Raw genomic sequence first — 22,768 nt, forward strand, 5'->3', positions numbered from 1 at the left:
GAACCCCTGCTCCACAACAAGAGAAGCCACCACAATGAGAAACCCACGCACCGCAACGAAGAGTAGCTCCCGCTCGCCACAACCAGAGAAAGCCTGCACACAGCAGTGAAGACCCAATGCAGCCAAAAATAAATAAATAAATAAATTTATAAAAAAAAAAATTGCAGGGCTTACTTCTCCAGATTCATGTTGTCTCACAGATCTTCACCCAGTAATTCCTTTCTGTATCCTTATTTTGATGATTTTAAGAACACATTTTAATATATTCTGACCCACTTTGAAAATTTTCTCAAACCAAAAATTCCATTCAAATTTGTCAGTCTACCATGATAAAAATAAATTACTTCATCAATAATCCTATTCTATATTTCAGCTAAATATTCTTATTTGCTCTTCCTGAGAAAAATGTGACCCTTCTTCATTTTGTTCCCTCTTTCTTTAATGACCACATTTTCTCTCCCTGTTCAAATCATCCCCACGAGTTAGCCCAATTCCTACTTTATTCATAAAGCTTCCCTTGGCCACTCCAATTCAGAATAACCTACTGTCTTTTCACTTTTATTACATTTGTATGTTATCTATCATGGTAACTAATTGTGACAGTTAATTTTATGTATAATTTTGAAGGGTGTTTGTGGATGAAAATAACTTTTATATCAGTGAACACTGAATAAGCAGAATGCCCTCCATAATGTGGGTGGGCCTCATTCAATCAGTTAAAGGCCTAATTAGAGCAAAATGACTGGTCTGCTTGAGCAAGAGTGAATTCTTTCCAGCAGATTTCCTTCAGACATTATATGCACAATTGGCTCCCTTGGGTCTCCAGCTGCCAACTTTGGATTGGTACTGGAATATAGGCTTGCCTGGGTCTTGAGTGGGCCAGCACACACTGCAGATTTTGGACCCACCAGCTTTCATAATTGTGTAATTGTGTAGTTGTTTATTAGTGTGTTGTTCAGGGTTCTCTGGAGGAACAGAACCATTTGGAGATATACAAGATAATATGTTTTCAAATATTCGTATTGCTTTTCCACAAGCATGGCCATGATCCATGCTAAAGCATATTCTCTTTTACAATGTTATGACATGTTTAGTCAATAGGTTAACACCCCATGTATTATAGTTTCTTAAACCCAAAGATAAATGGTATTTCAAAATCTAGGTACAATTTTTATTTCATTTGGAATGTGAGCAGGAACATTTCTAGAATCCTGAAGTTTATATTTGCATTTTCAAGAATGTCAGTTCAACACTTCCTTATAATAATTGGACTTTGGATTTTACAGTTCCAAAAAAAGCAAAATATTTTCCTGTGGCCAATTGTACACCCAGAATATTGGGACTGAGGTTACAATTTACCACACATCAAGGCCAGAGATTAAGAAGAAAAATTGTGACACTTAAAGAACAAACAACAAACATGAAAATAAACACTACATCAAACTAAAAGGTGTATTGTAAAAGAAATCATTAAATTAAAAAGGCAATTGACAGAATGGGAGAAAATATTTGCTCCCATTTGTTACCATCCCATATGATAACGTATCTGATAAGGGGTTAGCATCCGAAATATATAAGGAACTCATACAACTGAATAACAAAAATCCCTGAATAGAAACAACTCAATACCATATTAATCATGTAGAAACTAATATACATAGCAGAGATTTAAAAAAAATAAATTATAGTAAATATTCCATCAGTTAGACTAAATTATAATATTCTCTAGGGCTCATGATTCTTTCAGTTGATCATGATAGGTATGTTGTACCTAGAAGTCAATAACTATTGATCCAAAATAATAGATTGGTACTTCTAATGTCAATAATATGTCTTAAAATATGAAGTGGACACTTTGCCTTTCATTTGAGAAACATAGTCAATGGAAATAACTTCATGCAATAGCTACTAAGGATATAAGGCCATAACTATGCTAGGGCACTCTCCTCCAGGCTTTTTATTTTAATGAAAGAAGTATATGGGACAAGATTTTTGTGTGTTTTTGTTTTGTTTTTATTAGAACTTGTAAAGGTATTTTCTGAAATTCCCTGGGGAATCCAAATCTGGGAACTAAGCTTTCATCTCTTAGTTATTCAGAAATTTTTAGGGAGAGAAGTAGTGACACAACTAACATTTTAAATTAAATTTCCCTATTACTGGACTGGTTTACCTTATCAAATATGGGTATTGTTTTGACACAATGTGAAAAGAGAATTTTATTTATCACACAACTCTGCACTTTGCCAGTACTTAAAAAGACAGTTTTCTTCGTTAAGTGTACAATATTCCAAGCTCCCTTGTATTTCAATATACATACTGATAGCATACTGAAGAAAAACTAATATATTTTCAAAATTTCTTACATATTAAAATGGGAAAATGAATCCTTTGCTTCTGACCTTAAAGAAGTAACAGGGACTAAATTTGCTTTCCCCCTAAGAAAATTATAAAACTGAACAAAATACATACAGCAACACTTTTCATAGATTGGAAATTAAGCAATGCAAGTATGAGAGAAAGAAAAAAAAAACCTGAGTTGATCCTTACAAGCCTCTTGACTCTAAGATTTGAGGTAATTTCAAGACCAATAAAGGGTGTTTCACATTGGCTACAGTCGGAGCATAAAGTATTGATAATGGAGTAGAGAAATGTTAGAATCCAGACAGCTTGAGATGACAGGAATTTGTAGGAAAGAGTTTCACAGAGGAGGGAGCAGAAAAAGGAAAGTTAAATCTTTTGTTTTCTTTATTATATATATAATATTATATGTATTATGTATAATAATTAGCATTAATATACATAATATAATGTTAATATTATATGTATATATAGCAATTTTTTTCAGAGACAGAATAAAATATTGTGGGTTAAATTTTGATGAGTCTTTTAGTGGTGGTAATTATATTACATGATATATAATTTTGTCAGTTGCGGAAATTTTTTTTTCATGAAGTACTTATTTTTTTGGTTCAAGGAATGCGTAGATGATTATTGATTTTCTAGAATGGTAAACAATAAAATGCAAATTTACTTTGTACTTTATATCAAGTTGCAATTTTCAATTTTAACAAAAATCTTATAATAACAGTATATTTTTATACAGATAAGGAAACTGTGGCTCATAAAGGTCAAAATTATAAGTAGTTCAGTTAAAATGTGAATACAGGTTTACATTACTTTAAAGACAAGATTTATAAAACTGTATACACATGGACCCATTAACACAAACACTATGCACATATGAAAATACAATTAAATATGGAAGATAGATGATAAAAAGCACATAAAACATACTAAACATCATTTGTCATTAGGAAATTACAAATTAAATCAATGAAATACCACCACATACCTATTAGAATGGCTAAGAAAATAGTCTGACATTGAACTATTGGTGAGAATGTGGAGCAAGAGAAACTCATGCATTGTTGGTGGAATTCACACGATGGTACAGCCAGATGGGAAAAAAAGTTTGTCAGTTTCTTAAAAAGAGAAATATATTTCTTCCATACCATTTAGCAATTACAGTCCTAGGTATTTACCCAACTCATTTGAGAACTTCCATCTACACAAAAAGCTGCATGCAAATGTTTATAACAGCTTTATTTATAATCAACAAAAACTAAATAACTAAGATGTCCTTCAATAGATCACTCTGGGAAAGGCAAAACTGAGAGACCATAAACACATCAGTGGTTTCCCGGGGTAAAAATGGCTGAGGAGAGGTCGAAATAGGTACAGTAGAGGGGACTTTTTTAGGGTGGTAAACTACTGTGTATGTTATTATAATGATGAATTTAAAACGTTAAAAATAAAAGCATTTCTCAAAACTCATAGAATTTTACAATGCAAAAAATAAACTTGAATTGCATAAATTAAAAAAAAAAAATTAGGAAGTTGATGTTCCAGGGATGGAAGGCAGAATTTGACAAAATAATCTAAGTGTGCTACAAATGTATGAAATTACCTTACCAGAGGGAGTTGGGAGAAAAAGATGCTGACACAAGTAATTTTGGAAATGAGTGAAGTCTGCAAGACTACAGGCAAAAGGAACTGTGCACAAGTACTCTATAAGTTTAAAAAATAAGCTTCCATAGAGATTATGAATGAACAATTCTGAAACCGCTAAACATGTATCCTGGAATTGAGCAATTAAATAAGTGGATAGTGGAATGTGGGAACAAAATTTTTCAGTGTTGGAGTAGAGGTTACATATAAACAAAGAGAAGAGGCTAGAATTATGCACGTGTTAATGGATTCAAGTTGGAGACATAAGTACGAACTCATTTTAATGTAGACAGAGATGTATACATATAGAAATATATATTGTTATGTTTATATACACAGGTTAGTATTAGCAACTCTATCCCCTTGCTCTGTCAGATGAGAAAGCCTAGAAGCTATGATACCCTAGTAGTAAGAAGCACACCCGGTACCCACATCTTGGTTTCTAACACAATTTTCCAATAAAAGGAATCATGGCTCCTTAAAGAAATGGCTCATTCTACGGGTGAGGCAAGAAATAACACAACATGAGCCTAGTGCATCTTGTAGCACCAGAAAATAAGGGAGTGTTTAAGAAAAAACTGACGAAGTTTGGTGTCCATCAAAAAAATATAGAATCCAATGGAAAAAGGCCTCAATGGCCAAAGCTAGAAAATTTGAGTAACAACATAAATAAATAGTATTAGATTATAATCCAAAGCATAAAATAAATATTTATAAGTTCATACTGATTAAATAAGTAATCAAATAAATACATGAATGAGGAAGAATAGAAAAATCTTTCATGCAAAATAATTTATATAAATAATCTACTTTTACGGGAGTGGTGCATAATTGTGAATGTGGACTGCACATAGTGACTTTTTTTCTAAAGTGTACAGTATAGAAAGGGAGAAAAAAAAAAGAATAAATTCACAGTGGAGAAAACTGAAAAACACTACTTAAGGTGGGTGACCTAGGTTAACTTCAAGAGTGATGTGTCAAGTTAAGAATATGTACCCTTGATATGTTATGATAATAATGGTGCTTTACCTCGCTGTTTTTCAATACATTAACCCAGTCTAATTATGAGAAAAACACCAGACAAACTTAACGTAGGGAAATTCTGCAAAATACCTGAACAGTTCTCAAAACTGTCAAGGCCACTGAAAACAAAGAAAGCCAGAGAAACTCACAGGTCAGAGGTCCTAAGAAAAGATGATGGCTAAATGTAATGAATGTAATGTGGTATGTTGAATGGGATCCTAGAACAACAAAAAAAAGACAGAAAAAAGTGAGAAATTTTGAATGAATTATTAACTTCAGTTAATAATAATATGTCAGTACTGGTTTATTAATTGTGACAAATGTGCCATACTAACGTAAGATGTTAAGAATAGGGCAAACTGGATGAATCAATGATGGCTTGAGCTCCAATCTAAGAAGAGGGGATTTTATCTTAAAGATAAAATCATATATTTGGTTTTTAAACTGAGACTAGCTTACAGTTCATTATCCTAGATCTGGAATTATATTTATGAAAACATTTATCTTTTACCCCAGGGGAACATTGTGGATTCTGTTACTGATGGTAAATGGCACTGCCAGCATTGGTGTATTCCTTTTAAAGAGATAATAAATGTGTGTGGTTTTCCCTCATTACATTTTCCATCACAGAAGATATTTTATTTTGCATACTCAATATGTGTTTTCATTCCAAAGCACTACTTTAGTTCTTATTCTTTATTTTTTCTCCTTAAATTTTTCTTTCATCTTTAAATTTTCATGAGTAAAACTTGATAGAGTCTTCCATCTCTTTTACTAAGATTTTCTATATAAGGATTTTTCTTGTTACACTCAGCTTTCTTCTGCTATATTAACACAGAGACTAGGTTTTACTCTCCACACTGGAATTAACAATTACGGGACACTGAATTACCTTAGCTTGTGCAGACTAATTTTTAACACTGTAACACAGGTTTAATTTTCTACCCTCTTCTATCACCACCCTCAAATGACTGTTGACAATGCAGAGTGAATAGTATTGCTAGGTTCCACATTATTTATAGAAGTAGATCTATATTTCCTTTGTAAAGATAGATCGCATACATATAAAGCTACCTTACACTGATTAGGATTTCTCATGGTGGCTTTCCAATCACAGTGATGGAAACATTCTAAAAAGGTACTTAATTGTTTTGACAATTAAGTTACACAAATGTAGCTAACCTTAATTTAAAAATCTATCTTATCAAAACATATTATGTTGATGACCAATTTCGTTCAAAAATGTATGGATGTCTTGTTGTGAAGAGAATGATTTCATATTTTTTTTAAACTGATTGTTCTGGAATTGTGTAGATAGATGTGTTTCTATTTTACTGTGCATCTAAAGACATTTAATAACAAAATAAGTCAGGAGAAAAGGAATTGAATAAATTTTAAAGAGACAGTGTAGGGAGAGAGGGATTTATGGTAAGCAGAGGTAATTTATCAAAAGGTAAGATGTATTTAAAACCAAACAAAAAGATATGTCAAATATAATTTTTAAATGTGAGTCCTGGAACAATATCTTCATTTGAAAATAAAATTCAGAAGCATGATAATACCACTAGACATTTAACAAAAAAGATAAATAAAACCTCTCATGGATTTGATTGCACATTATAAGACAATTGTCCAAGCAATTTAATTAGGGTATCCATTATTTCAAAGAGAAAAGTAGATTAAAAACATGCTGTGTTGGACTCTTTAGCAATGATTTTCTTTCTAGAAAATATAGATAAGTAGAGTCAATAAGTGAGTTTCCTTTTGCACTGAATCATTGAAGTTTCAATGAATGTACTTCTGAAATGGGACTTTTCCTCTTTCTCCTCCTTCTTTATTAAAAGAGTTAAGAATCAATACTTCCTTCTTTGTTCAGAGTTTTTTGATTGTACCAGCAAAGACTTTCAACATGTGGAATAGAACTTTTATAAACTAAAATGACCAGAACATAACTATTTTATACCAAAATTTGTGCAGATATTTTGCCATGACATAAATTTAAATTTTTATAATATCACTAACAATGCAAAAGCAATATGTTTTTATACTCTTGTATGAATGAATAAACAGACATTTTCACCTAAACTAACTTTATAACAGATCACTATATAGAATATGTAGCTTTCTTGATCAAATAGTAGGTAAAAATGAAAGTTACACTTACTGGTAAGCAAAACCTTTAAACAGACTGTATGACCTCACCATGCTTAATAAACTCATTGAATGCCTGATTCTTTTTAACTAAAATGTTTATTCATTACAGTCATTTCCTTCCATTAAGAAAACCAGTAACTAAGTACTATTCAGATAATCATTTTAAAGGCATTCCTTGGGAATATGACTAGCTCCAAAGCAGATGAAGCCAATAGATAGATAGGTAGATAGATAGATAGATAGATAGATAGATAGATAGATAGGACCAAATCACATACTTGATATTTTGCCACATTTAAAACAGTATCTTTTTTTGTATTTTTCTACATAAATATAACTTTCCATATATAGTTAATCTTTTCTTCTCCTCTCTCTTTCATATTGGGACGTTATGTCACTAGAGTGTACTTCTTGGACATAGCTGTATTATCCAAAATACAAATGCCTTAATAAATCATTGCATGATATTCAGTCAGTTTATCAGTGTATATCAGAATTCAGAAGAACAGCCACAAAATATTAATTAAAATTTATGTGAGGATATCAGAGAAATGACTGAAAAGCTTTAAACTATGGGCTACAAAACAGCACATTGATAATTCAGGACAAGAGTGGGGAGTCAGAAATATTGGAGTAGAGAGTGAAGTTTATAAACTACAATGTAATCTAAATCAGCATCAAAAAAGAAAAACTGGCAATGTTGTATCATTTCAACATGATCAGTTTGCTTTAACAAATAAACATAATAGAAAACACCTAGATAAAAAATAAACAAAAATATCTAATTGAATAGAACAGAGAGCTAGCTGTTAAAATTACTTGAGCTGGAAAAGTCAAAGTCCTACTACATGTTGGTAGTCAATTCCCATTCTCTCCCTAACCCCAACCCTAGGCAAACATTAACCTACATTTTGTCTCTATAGATTTGAATATTCCAAACATTTAAAATAATTTTAAACTTACTTATTGAATCTAATTTTCACACTACAAACTTACTCATTTAAGGTATACAATACGTGTTTTTTTTTTTTTTTGTACTCTATTCACAGAATTATGCAACTGTAACAACAGTCTATTTTAGAATATTTTCATCATCTCAAAAAGAAACACCCTACCCTTTGGCTATAATCCAGCTTTTACCCAATCTCCCACCCTAAACAAACACTGATCTACTTTCTATACAGATTTCCCTATTCTGGGCATTTCATATAAATGGATAAATATAATATACAGACTTTTCTAACTGGTTCCTTTCACTTCACAGAATGTTTTCAAGGTTCATCCATATTGTAGCATGCATTAATATTCATTCCTTTTTATGGCCAAATAATATTCCATTGTATGGTTATACCATACTTTTTAAATTTTATCCATCCATCTGTTGAAGGACATTTGGAATGTTTTCACTTTTTTGCTTCATTACTAGATATCCTTGCTAAATTTCTATAGAGTTTTCTCCTCTCCTCCCCACTTTTTTTTGTTTGTTTGCTTTCCTCAGTCACATCGTGAATGTAAGCTAGTTGTGATGTTAGACTTCCTGATCATTTGCCACTGATATTGATGTTTTGTTTTCAACATGCTTCTGGGCGTAGAATTTTCTATAATTTGCTCAATGTAAAGTTAGTTTCCTCCAGTCCTCCAGAGCAGCAGACTACCAGTCCTAATGGCTTGCTCAGGATTTAGATCTTCCACAACACAGATCTGGGGGGAGTGAAAGAGGGATGGGAACAGGCTCTAGTAAAGTGCACAGCTTCCCATTGTTTTTGTTTTGTTTTGTTTTGAACTAGATTCTACGGATTTTCTTGAATAAATGCTCCTAATTTTTTTTTTTTTTTTTGCCTTTGGTCATTTTCAGAGTTTGACAACACAGTAAAATTTCATTCTTCCTTTTGTCTTTGAGAAATAGTACTCAGTGTGAAAGGAAAATTATAGGAATGTAATACATAAGAAGTAAAGAAAAACTCAGTAGACCTGAATTTGAATTTGAAGGATCATTATGAATTCATGTCATTTCATATTTTAAAAATATATAGATATTATCTATTTATAAATATATGTTTCCTGCCTATTGATAAACAATAGAAAAAATAGCCAAACCAGAAGCAGTCAGAATCCTAGGCCCCCATACTGTGGTTTTGAAAAACCATTTACCATTAAAAATAACCAGTGCTTCTTAGAGGAATTGCTGATACAAATTTTAAGGCAGGAAATATGCAAGATGAGCCTGGATATCTTGTCATACCACATTTCAATGAAGCTGCAAGAATCTGTTAGTATTATATCATCTCAAAGAAGCTGTCCCTGGAAGATAGTGAGAAAACAAGAGCTTTAATAAGAATTATAATTGCAATTGGTTGAAACCCATCAACTATGTTTAAATTCATGATTCAGAGTGGTGTGAAAAAAAACATTCATTCATCGTCCAAAGATATGGCTATCAAACTTCTTATCTTGAAAATTGGTAAATAAATAATCAAGAATTTGTTTTTCCTTGTTAAAAGAGCAGTACCACTAAGTAACCAAGTAGTAGTTGATGAAAAGTTTGTCCTTATAAGAGTATTTTAACTAATAAATATAACTGGAATTATAAAATTAGAGGATCCCTATTTTGAAATACCCAATGAATGAATGACTTTAAGCATTGAGCAGTGATATTTCTAACATCATAAAAGAGTGGCAGGCATTATGACATAATATCCAGTTCTAAAAGAATGAACACAATATCACATACCATTTCACCAGAGATATAACTTTAGTCTGATCAAGCTTCTGGATTCCACTGAAAAAATGTTAAAAAATATTCAGAAGAAAGAATCTGTTAAATTGCACTCTGAGTAGGCAATCTTCAAAATGTGTCTTGTGTGCAAATCTACAAATCAGTTTGCTGTTAAAAATCCTTAGTGGGCTAAATAAGAAAAAAAAAAAAAAAAAGAGAAGACTCAAATAAATAAAATCAGAAATGGAAGCAAACTCATTACAATCAACACCCAGAAGTTTAAAAAGATCATAAGAAACTATTATGAACAATTACATGCCAAAGAATTGGACAATCTAGAAGAAATGAATAAATTCAAAGAACATACAACATACCAAAACTGAATCAAGAAGAAAAAGAAAGTCTGAGCAGATCAATAACAAATACAGAAATTGAATCAGTAAATAAAAACTTTCCAAATAACAACAAAAAACCCAGGATCAGATGTTTTCACAAGTGAATTCTATCAGACATTTAAATATGAATTAACACCAGTGCTTCTAAACTCTTTCAAAAAATAGAAGAAGAAACACTTTCAAATTCTTTTTTCACGCCAACATCACCCTGATACCAAAGCCAGAAAAGGATACTATAAGAAAAGAAAATTACAGGCCAGTATTAATGATAACATGGATGCAAAATCCTCAAAAGAATATTAGCAACAGCACGTTAAAGGGATCATACACCATAACCAAGTGGGAATTGTGGGGATATAAAGAATGTTTGTATATGCAAAGCAATGTGATACACCACAATAGCAGAATAAAGGACAAAAATCATATAATCTCAATAGATTCAAAAAGCATTGGACAAAACTGAACATCCTTTTATGAAAAAAACTCAATAAATTATGTATAAAAAACATTTGTCTCAGTACAATAAAGGCCATATATGATAAGCCCATGGAGAACATCATACTCAATGGTGAAAAACTGAAAGATTTCCCTCTAAGATCTGAAACAAAGTAAGGATGTCCATTCTTGCCACTTCTCTTCAACATAGTACTAAAATTCCTAACCAGTGAAGTTAAGTGAGAAAAATAAATGAAAGGCATCCATATCAGAAAGGAAGAAGTATAATTCTCTCTGTTCATAGATCACATAATATTATATGTTAAAAACCCTAAACACTGTACAAAAAAATGTTAGAATTAATAAATGAATTCAACAAATTTTTAGGATACAAACTCAACATACAAAACAGATGTAGTTCTATAGACTAACAATGAATTGTCAGAAAAATTTTTCATTTAAAATAACATCATAAAGAATAACATACTTAGAAATAAACTTAACCAAGAAAAGGAAAGACTTGTACACTGAAACTATAAAACATTGATGAAGAAAATTAAAGCACACAAAAAAATGGAAAGGTATCCTGTATTCATAGATTGGAAAAATTAATATTGTTAAAATGTCCAAACTATGTAAATTGATCTACAGATTCAGTACAATCCATATCAAACTCCCAATGGCAATTTTTACAGAAATAGAAAAACAACCCTAAAATTCATGTAGATTCACAAAAGACCCTGAATAGTGAAAGCAATTTTGAGCAAGGAAACAAAGCTGAACGCATCATTCTTCCTGATTTAAAAATATATTACAGAGTTATAGCAATGGAAACAATATGGTACTGGAATAAAAATAGGCACATAGATCAATGCAACCAAATAGAGAGCCTAGAAATAAACCCACACCTATAAATTCAGCTGATCTTTGACAGGTGGCCAAGAATACACCTGTAAAAAAATGAAATTGGACCATTATCTCACACCATATACAAAAATCAACTCTAATGAATTTAAGACTTAAATGTAGGAACTGAAACCATAAAATTCTTAGAAGAAAACAGGTAAAATTCTTCTGAAACTTTAATTTGACAATGATATTTTGGGTACAATACCAAAAATACAGGCAACAAAAGCAAATATAGATAATTATAATTATGTCATATTAAAAAGCTTCTGCACAGCATAGGAAGGAATAACAAAATGAAAACACACCTCATGGAATGGCAAAAATATTTACAAACCATATATCTTATAAAGGGTTAATATCCAAAATATATAAGAAATTCCTACAGCTCAATAGACAAAAAAAAAAAAAAAAGATAACCAGATTTATAATGGGCAAAAGAACTGAATAAACATTTTTCTGAAGAAAACATACAAATAGCCAACAAGTATATGAAAAGGTGCTTAATATCACTAATCATCAGGTAAATGCAAATCAAAAGCACAATGATATATCACTTCAAACCTGTTAGGATAGCTTTTATAAAAACAAAATAACAAATGTCGATAAGGTTTTGGAGAAAAATGAACACTTGTATACTGCGGTTAGGAATGTACTTTGGTGCATCCACTATGGAAAAGCGTATGGAGTGTCTTTAAAAACCAAAACCTACAACTGTCATATCATCCAGCAATCCCACATCTCTGTATATATCCAAAGGAATTTAAATCAGGATATCAAAGGAATATCTGCACTGACATACTTATTGCAGTATTATTCACAGTATATAAAACATGGAAGAAATCTATACATCCAACAATGAGTGAATGGATAAAGAAAATGCAGTACATATGTACAATGTGATATTAGAATTAAAAAAAGAAAGAAATTATGCCATTTGTGACACCATGTATCAAGCTAGCGGACATCATGCTAAGTGAAATAAGCCAGACACAGGAGAACAAATACTACATGATTCTACTTTTATGATGAATCTAAAATGGTAAAGCCCATATTAGCAGAGAGTGAAATGCTGTTTGGGGGGATGAGGAAATGGGAAATTATTAATGAAATGGTACAAAGTTTCAGGTATACAAGATAAGTCAGTCTTAGAGATCTAATGAACAGCATAGTGCCTATAGTTAACAATACTATATTGTATACATAAACATTTGTTAAGAGAGTAAACATTATGTTGAGTATTCTTATCACAAAATAATCATAGTAACTCTTATAATAAATAAGAGGTCAGAGGGAACTTTTGGAGTTGATGAATAGGTTTAGGGCATAGATTGTGGTGATGGTTTAGTGGGTTTATATTTACCTCCAAATTCATCAAGTTGTAAACATTATGTACAGCTTTTATATATTAAATATTAATGCGCTAATCCTAATCTCCCAATTCGTCCCACCCTTCCCTTCCCCCACAGTGTCCACATGTCCATTCTCTATGTCTGCATCTCTATTTCTGCCCTGCAGATAGGTTCATCTGTACCATTTTTCTAGATTCCACATGTATGCGTTAATATACGATATTTGTTTTTCTCTTTCTGACTTACTTCACTCTGTATGACAGAGTCTAGGTCCATCCACATCTCTACAACTGATCCAATTTTGTTCCATTTTATGGCTGAATAATATTCCATTGTATATATGTACCATTTGGGGGTGTGGGAGGGAGACCCAAGAGGGAGGGGATATATGTATACATATAACTGATTCACTTCGTTGTACAACAGAAACTAGCACAACATTTTAAAGCAACTATACTCTAATAAAAAAAAGTTAAAAATTAATGTGCTAAAAGATCATAATAAACTGAATGAAAAATAATCATGAGAATTAAATGTTTTTTAAAAATGTTTATTATTATCTAATTTTTGAAAGCAAAACATATGAAGAGTTTATCGTGTGAAAGGTAAATTCTAAAGTGTTATGTATGTATTACACTTTTTTTTTAAATTTTGTTCAAAGCTTTTTATTAAGGTAATTTTCAAACAGACCCAAAAGCAGAGGGAATGATCTATTGAATTATCACGTGCATGTACCCCATGTGTACCTCACTTTCAATTAATGGCCTCTCCTATTTCTCCCGCTTTCTTCTCCTCGTATTACTCTTTTTATTTTAAACATCTTTATTGGAGTATAATTGCTTTACAATGGTGTGTTAATTTCTGCTTTATAACAAAGTGAATCAGTTATACATATACATATGTTCCCATATCGCTTCCCTCTTACATCTCCCTCCCTCCCACCCTTCCTATCCCACCTCTCTAGGTGGTCACAAAGCACCGAGCTGATCTCCCTGTGCTATGCGGCTGCTTCCCACTAGCTATCTATTTTATATTTGGTAGTGTATATATGTCCATGACACTCCCTCACCCTGTCACATCTTACCCCTCCCCCTCTCCATATCCTCAAGTCCATTCTCTAGTAGGTCTGTGTCTTTATTCCTGTCTTGCCACTAAGTTCTTCATGACCTTTATTTTTATCCTTAGATTCCATATATATGTGTTAGCATACTGTATTTGTTTTTCTCTTTCTGACTTACTTCACTCTGAATGACAGACTCTAACTCCATCCACCTCATTACAAATACCTCCATTTCATTTCTTTTTATGGCTGCGTAATATTCCATTGTATATATGTGCCACATCTTCTTTATCCATTCATCCGATGATAGACACTTAGGTTGCTTCCATGTCCTGGCTATTGTAAATGGAGCTGCAATGAACATTTTGGTACATGACTCTTTTTGAATTATGGTTTTCTCAGGGTATACGCCCAGTAGTGGGATTGCTGGGTCATATGGTAGTTCTATTTTTAGTTTTTTAAGGAACCTCCATAATGTTCTCCATAGTGGCTGTATCAATTTACATTCCCACCAAGAGAGCAAGAGTGATCCCTTTTCTCCACACCCTCTCCAGCATTTACGGTTTCTAGATTTTTTGATGATGGTCATTCTGACTGGTGTGAGATGATACCTCACTGTACTTTTGATTTGCATTTCTCTAATGATTAATGATGTCGAGCATTCTTTCATATGTCTGTTGGCCATCTGTATACCTTCTTTGGAGAAATGTCTATTTAGGTCTTCTGCGCATTTTTGGATTGGGTGGTTTGTTTATTTGTGATTGAGCTGCATGAGCTGCTTGTAGATCTTGGAGATTAATCCTTTGTCAGTTGCTTCATTTGCAAATATTTTCTCCCATGCTGAGGGTTGTCTTTTGGTCTTGTTTATGGTTTCTTTGCTATGCAAAAGCTATTAAGTTTCATTAGGTCCCATTTGTTTATTTGGGTTTTTATTTCCATTGCTCTAGGAGCTGGGTCAAAAAGGATCTTGCTGTGATTTATGTCATAGAGTATTCTGCCTATGTTTTCCTCTAAGAGTTTGATAGTGTCTGGCCTTACACTTACGTCTTTAATCCATTTTGAGTTTATTTTTGTTTATGGTGTCAGGGAGTGTTCTAATTTCATACTTTTACATGTACCTGTCCAAATTTCCAAGCACCAGGTATTGAAGAGGCTGTCTTTTCTCCACTGTATATGCTTGCCTCCTTTATCAAAGATAAGGTGACCATATGTTCGTGGGTTTATCTCTGGGCTTTCTATCCTGTTCCATTGATCTATATTTCTGTTTTGTGCCAGTACCAAACTGTCTTGATTACTGTAGCTTTGTAATATAGTCTGAAGTCAGGGAGCCTGATTCCTCCAGCTCCATTTTTCGTTCTCAAGATTGTTTTGGCTATTCGGGGTCTTTTGTGTCTCCATACAAATTGTGAAATTTTTTGTTCTAGTTCTGTGAAAAATGCCAGTGCTAGTTTGATAGGGATTGCACTGAATCTGTAGATTGCTTTGGGTAGTAGAGTCATTTTCACAATGTTGATTCTTCCAATCCAAGAACATGATATATCTCTCCATCTATTTGTATCATCTTTAATTTCTTTCATCAGTGTCCTATAATTTTCTGCATACAGGTCTTTTGTCTCCTTAGGTAGGTTTATTCCTAGATATTTTATTATTTTTGTTGCAATGGTAAACGGGAGTGTTTTCTTAATTTCACTTTCAGATTTTTCATCATTAGTGTATAGGAATGCCAGAGATTTCTGTGCATTAATTTTGTATCCTGCTAGTTTACCAAATTCATTGATTAGCTCTAGTAGTTTTCTGGTAGCATCTTTAGGATTCTCTATGTATAGTATCATGTCATCTGCAAACAGTGACAGCTTTATTTCTTCTTTTCCGATTTGGATTCCTTTTATTTCTTTTTCTTCTCTGATTGCTGTGGCTAACACTTCCAAAATTATGTTGAATAATAGTGGTGAGAGTGGGCAACCTTGTCTTGTTCCTGATCTTAGTGGAAATGCTTTCAGGTTTTCACCATTGAGGACAATGTTGGCTGTGGGTTTGTCATATATGGCCTTTATTATGTTGAGGAAAGTTCCCTCTATGCCTACTTTCTGCAGGGCTTTTATCATAAATGGGTGTTGAATTTTGTCAAAAGCTTTCTCTGCGTCTACTGAGATGATCATATGGTTTTTCTCCTTCAATTTGTTAATATGGTGTATCACGTTGATTGATTTGCGTATATTGAAGAATCATTGCATTCCTGGGATAAACCCCACTTGATCACGGTGTATGATCCTTTTAATGTGCTGTTGGATTCTGTTTGCTAGTATTTTGTTGAGGATTTTTGCATCTATGTTCATCAGTGATATTGGCCTGTAGTTTTCTTTCTTTGTGACATCTTTGTCTGGTTTTGGTATAAGGGTGATGGTGGCCTCATAGGATGAGTTGGGGAGTGTTCCTCCCTCTGCAATATTTTGGAAGAGTTTGAGAAGGATAGGTGTTAGCTCTTCTCTAAATGTTTGATAGAATTTGCCTGTGAAGCCATCTGGTCCTGGGCTTTTGTTTGTTGGAAGATTTTTCATCACAGTTTCAATTTCAGTGCTTGTGATTGGTCTATTCATATTTTCTATTTCTTCCTGGTTCAGTCTCGGTAGGTTGTGCATTTCTAAGAATCTGTCCATTTCTTCCAGGTTGTCCATTTTATTGGCATAGAATTGCTTGTAGTAATCTCTCATGATCATTTGTATTTCTGCAGTGTCAGTGGTACTTCTCCTTTTTCATTTCTAATTCTATTGATTTGAGTCTTCTCCCTTTTTCTCTTGATGAGTCTGGCTAATGGTTTATCAGTTTTGTTTATCTTCTCGAAGAACCAGCTTTTAGTTTCATTGATTTTTGCTATTGTTTCCTTCATTTCTTTTTCATTTATTTCTGATCTGATCTTTATGATTTCTTTCCCTCTGCTAGCTTTGGGGTTTTTTTGTTCTTCTTTCTCTAATTGCTTTAGGTGCAAGGTTAGGTTGTTTATTCGAGATGTTTCCTGTTTCTTGAGGTAGGCTTGTATTGCTATAAACTTCCCTCTTAGCACTGCTTTTGCTGCATCCCATAGGTTTTGTGTCATCGTGTCTCCATTGTCATTTGTTTCTAGGTATTTTTTGATTTCCCCTTTGATTTCTTCTGTGGTCCCTTCGTTATTAAGTAGTGTATTGTGTAGCCTCCATGTGTTTGTATTTTTTACAGACCTTTTCCTGTGATTGACATCTAGTCTCATAGCATTGTGGTCAGAAAAGATACTTGATACGATTTCAATTTTCTTAAATTTACCAAGGCTTGATTTGTGACCCAAGATATGATCTATCCTGGAGAATGTTCCATGAGCACTTGAGAAAAATGTGTATTTTGTTGTTTTTGGGTGGAATGTCCTATAAATATCAATTAAGTCCATCTTGTTTAATGTATCATTTAAAGCTTGTGTTTCCTTATTTATTTTCATTTTGGATGATCTGTCCATTGGTGAAAGTGGGGTGTTAAAGTCCCCTACTATGATTGTGTTGCTGTCAATTTCCCCATTTATGGCTGTTAGTATTTTCCTTATGTATTGAGGTGCTCCTATGTTGGGTGCATAAATATTTACAATTGTTATACCTTCCACTTGGATCGATCCCTTCATCATTATATAGTGTCCTTCTTTGTCTCTTGTAATAGTCTTTATTTTAAGGTCTATTTTGTCTGATATGAGAATTGCTACTCTAGCTTTCTTTTGATTTCCATTTGCATGGAATATCTTTTTCCATCCCCTCACTTTCAGTCTGTATGTGTCTCTAGGTCTGAGGTGGGTCTCTTGTAGACAGCATATATATGGGTCCTGTTTTTGTCTCCATTCAGCCAGTCTGTGTCTTTTGGTGGGAGCATTAAATCTATTTACATTTAAGGTAATTATCGATATGTATGTTCCTATTCCCATTTTCTTAAATGTTTTGGTTTTGTTATTGTAGGTGTTTTCCTTCTCTTGTGTTTCTTGCCTAGAGAAGTTCCTTTAGCATTTGTTGTAAAGCTGGTTTGGTGGTGCTGAACTCTTTCCGCTTTTGCTTGTCTGTAAAGTTTTTAATTTCTCCATCAAATCTGAATGAGATCCTTGCTGGGTAGAGTAATTTTGGTTGTAGGTTTTTCTCCTTCATCACTTTATGTATATCCTGCCACTCTCTTCTGGCTTGCAGAGTTTCTGCTGAAAGATCAGCTCTTAACCTTATGGGGATTCCCTTATGTGTTATTTGTTGTTTTTCCCTTGCTGCTTTTAATATGTTTTCTTTATATTTAATTTTGGATAGTTTGATTAATATGTGTCTTGGCATGTTTCTCCTTGGATTTATCCTGTATGGGTCTCTCTGTGCTTCCTGGACTTGATTAACTATTTCCTTTCCCATATTAGGCAAGTTTTCCACTATAATCTCTTCAAATATTTTCTCAGTCCCTTTCTTTTTCCCTTCTTCTTCTGGGACCCCTATAATTCGAATGTTGGTGCATTTAATGTTGTCCCAGAGGTCTCTGAGACTGTCCTCAGTTCTTTTCAATCTTTCTTCTTTATTCTGCTCTGCAGTAGTTATTTCCACCATTTTATCTTCCAGGTCACTGATCCGTTCTTCTGCCTCAGTTATTATGCTATTGATCCCATCTAGAGTATTTTTAATTTCATTTATTGTGTTTTGCATCGTTGCTTGGTTCCTCTTTAGTTCTTCTACGTCCTTGTTAAATGTTTCTTGCATTTTCTCTATTCTATTTCCAAGATTTGGATCATCCTTACTATTATTATTCTGAATTCTTTTTCAGGTAGATGGCCTATTTCCTCTTCATTTGTTAGGTCTGGTGTGTTTTTACCTTTCTCCTTCATCTGCTGTGTGTTTTTATGTGTCTTCTCATTTTGCTTATCTTACTGTGTTTGGGGTCTCCTTTTCCCAGGCTGCAGGTTCCTAGTTCCTGTTGTTTTTGGTATCTGTCCCCAGTGGCTAAGGTTGGTTCAGTGGGTTGTGTAGGCTTACTAGTGGAGGGGACTAGTGCCTGTGTTCTGGTGGATGAGGATGGATCTTGTCTTTCTGGTGGGCAGGTCCACATTTGGTGGTGTGTTTTAAGGTGTCTGTTCCCTTATTATGATTTTAGGCAGCCTCTCTGCTAATGAATGGGGCTGTGTTCCTGTCCTGCTAGTTGTTTGGCATAGGGTGCCCAGCACTGTAGCTTGCTGTTCGTTGAGTGAATCTGGGTCTTGATGTTGAGATGGAGATCTCTGAAAGATTTTCGCCATTTGGTATTACGTGGAGCTGGGAGGTCTCCTGTGGACCAGTGTCCTGAAGTTGGCTCTCCCACCTCAGAGGCACAGCCCTGATGCCTGGCTGTAGCACCAAGAGCGTTTTTTCCACACGGCTCAGAGTAAAAGGGAGAAAAAATAGAAATAAGGAAAGAAAGAGGATAAAATAAAATGAAACAAAATAAAGCTATCATAAAGCCAAGCTATACAGGCAAAATCTCACCCAGAAGCATACACATATACACTCAGAAAAAAAGGAAAAGGGGAAAAATTAATATATCCTGCCCCCAAAGTCCACCTCCTGAATTTGGGATGATTCATTGTCTAGTCAGGTATTTAACAGATGCAGGCACATCAAGTTGTTTGTAGAGTTTTAATCCGCTGCTTCTGAGGCTGCTGGGAGAGATTTCCCTTTCTCTTCTTTGTTCGCACAGCTCCCGGGGTTCAGCTTTGGATTTGGACCCGCCTCTGTGTGTAGGTCGCCTCAGGGCGTCTGTTCCCCGTCCAGACAGTATGGGGTTAAAGGAGCAGCTGATTCGGGGGCTCTGGCTCACTCAGGCCGGGGGGAGCGAGGGGTATGGATGCGGGTCGAGCCTACGGCCTCAGAGGCCGGCGTGACGTTGCACCAGCCTGAGGCGCGCCGTGCGTTCTCCCGGGGAAGTCCTCCCCGGATCACGGGAGCCTGGCCGTGGCGGCTGCACTGCCTCCCGGGAGGGGCGGTGTGGAAAGTGACCTGTGCTCGCACACAGGCTTTTTGGTGTCGGCAGCAGCAGCCTTAGCGTCTCACGCCCATCTCTGGTGTCTGCGCTGATAGCCAGGGATCGCGCCCATCTCTGGAGTTCATTTAGGTGGCGCTCTGAATCCCCTCTCCTTGCGCACCGCGAAACAAAGAGGCAAGAAAATGTCTCTTGCCTCTTCGGCAGCTGCAGACTTTTTCCCAGACTCCCTCCCGGCTAGCTGTTGTGCGCTAACCCCTTCAGGCTGTGTTCACACCGCTAATGCCAGTCCTCTCCCTGTGATCCGACCTCCGAAGCCGGAGCCTCAGCTCCCAGCCCCTGCCTGCTCTGGCGGGTGAGCAGACAAGCCTCTCGGGCTGGTGAGTGCTGCTCGGTGCCGAGCCTCTGTGCGGGAGTCTCTCCGCTTTGCCCTCCACACCCCTGTGGCTGTGCTCTCCTCCGTGGCTCCGAAGCTTCCCCCCTCTGCCACCCGCAGTCTCCGCCCGCGAAGGGGCTTCCTAGTGTGTGGAAACTTTTCCTCTTTCACGGCTCCCTCTCACTGGTGCAGGTCCCGTCCCTATTCTTTTGTCTCTGTTATTTCTTTTTTCTTTTGCCCTACCCAAGTACGTGGGGAGTTTCTTGCCTTTTGGGAGGTCTGATGTCTTCTGCCAGCGTTCAGTGGGTGTTCTGTAGGAGCAGTTCCACGTGTAGATGTATTTCTACTGTATCTGTGGGAAGGAAGGTGATCTCCACGTCTTACTCTTCCGCCATCTTGCCCCTCTCGTATTACTCTTGAAATAAGTAAATCAACGTTTTGATTTTTAGTTAGAGGTTAAAAGTTTATTTTCTGATGCCTTAATTTGAACTAATATGTATTAATGCATTAACTTAGAAGCATAGTTTTGCAAGTTCTTATACATTCAAACCATAGATAATAAAATATATTCATTAATATAAAAATACTGAAATAGTGGGCAAATGTGTGCTTATATCAATGTTTTAATTTTTAAAATAATGACATCAAATCAAAATACCATCAGCAGTATATGGGTTAAGTACATTATGGTGCATCCGTAAAAGGGAATGTCGCTATCCTTTAAAATGGTGCATGGATCTATGTTTTTTGACAAATTAAAAATTCTGAATCCTTTTTTTAATTTAAAAAGCATTTTTTGCATTATTATGCTTTAATTATTCATATATGTATATGTACATAGAAAACTATAGTGAGACTACAAAAGAATGTCACTATTTGTGATTATCTCTGCATGGTAGAATTAGGTTTTCAATTTGTTTATCTGTGTTATCTATTGTTTCTGTAACAAAGATAATTATTCCTTCAATAATAAAACACATTGTTTCTCTTTTCAAATAATATATTTCTAAAATCTATCTCCCTCATTGCCTCAATTAATCTTCCTCCCTTTGTAGTACTTCATACTTTCAAGTGGGAAGAGAAAGTAGGCAGAGAATAGGAAATAATTCAGCTAAAATTTGTAGCTTTGACATGTATAGCCATTCATAGATTTCAAAATATTATATTCCAATGAAATAATGTAGGTTGAGTTGTGACAAACACTAATAGCAGATGGACCAATCTATTAACTCTTCTCAGTAACATAGAGTATATTTCTCAACTTGTAAATACAAGTAGTTTGTAAATCCTTGTAGTTACATGCAGCTAAATTATTAAGTTCTGTACAGTGGAAAGTGGTTAGAAGTGATATATGTCACTTTCAGTCCTAACACATGAAAAACTCTCACATACATGCATACTTTGCATGTTCTTTCTCCATGCAAAGTATCCTTAGAAATTCCATGTCAAGATGTTGAAACCAGAAGATAGAAGGATTCCAGATCCTTGAATCATACTTCAAGGAAAACAACCTATAATTAGTAATAGTCATTTTAGACTTTATGTAAACTAGATATTTTTCTCTGTTAAACTGATGAATTTTTATTTTGTTTTTGTGCCAGATATTTTCTGTTTTCCATTCCAGATCCACTATCCTGTATTCTCCACCCTAAACTCTGCCCCCAAGGCTATCTTATAATGATAAGAATTAAGTGGCTGGCTTGCTGTTTAGATTTGCTCTCTTTCTGCCAGGAAATGCTGGCTGCAGGAGATTCGAATAAAAGAAGAATACAAATTTGAGGTATTTATTACCTCAGCTCTCTCCATGCCTTGTTGCCAACAGATTTCATCCTCTGGCCGAAGTCCACAGCTCCCATAATATGCACCTTTCCAACAGCTCTCTCTTCTGGAACTACATATTTTTCTTACATCTTCAAGGCTAGGTTTAGCTGACCACTGTTGCAGTCCTCCTCAGTATATTCAGTTACTTTCTGCTTTCGTTAAAGCCTACCCACACTTGTAAATAATCTCTTAATTAAGGTCTCCTCAATTACTTAATTTGAGTATGTTATGTGTTTCCTGACAAGACCTTGACTAAAAATGTTGTTACAGCAATTAGATTAGGTTAATTAATATGTGTCAATCTATACAGCGATAATGTCTCAGATCATCTCAGAGCTATTCTTCTAACCTATTCATTTGCATATGTATTAAGCAGCAGTTTCCAAAGAAGACGTTGGCCAATGGATTTTTCTTTACACATTCCCTTTGTGTTCATTAAAGCTAATAAATAAGAGAGATTGATATACTACTTCTTATGAGATCCTATTATTTAATATATTTTTTAAAAAAATACTTATTAAATGTTATATAGTA

Source organism: Balaenoptera ricei, chromosome X, assembly GCF_028023285.1.
Source record: "Balaenoptera ricei isolate mBalRic1 chromosome X, mBalRic1.hap2, whole genome shotgun sequence".
NCBI classification, from domain to species: Eukaryota; Metazoa; Chordata; class Mammalia; order Artiodactyla; family Balaenopteridae; genus Balaenoptera; species Balaenoptera ricei.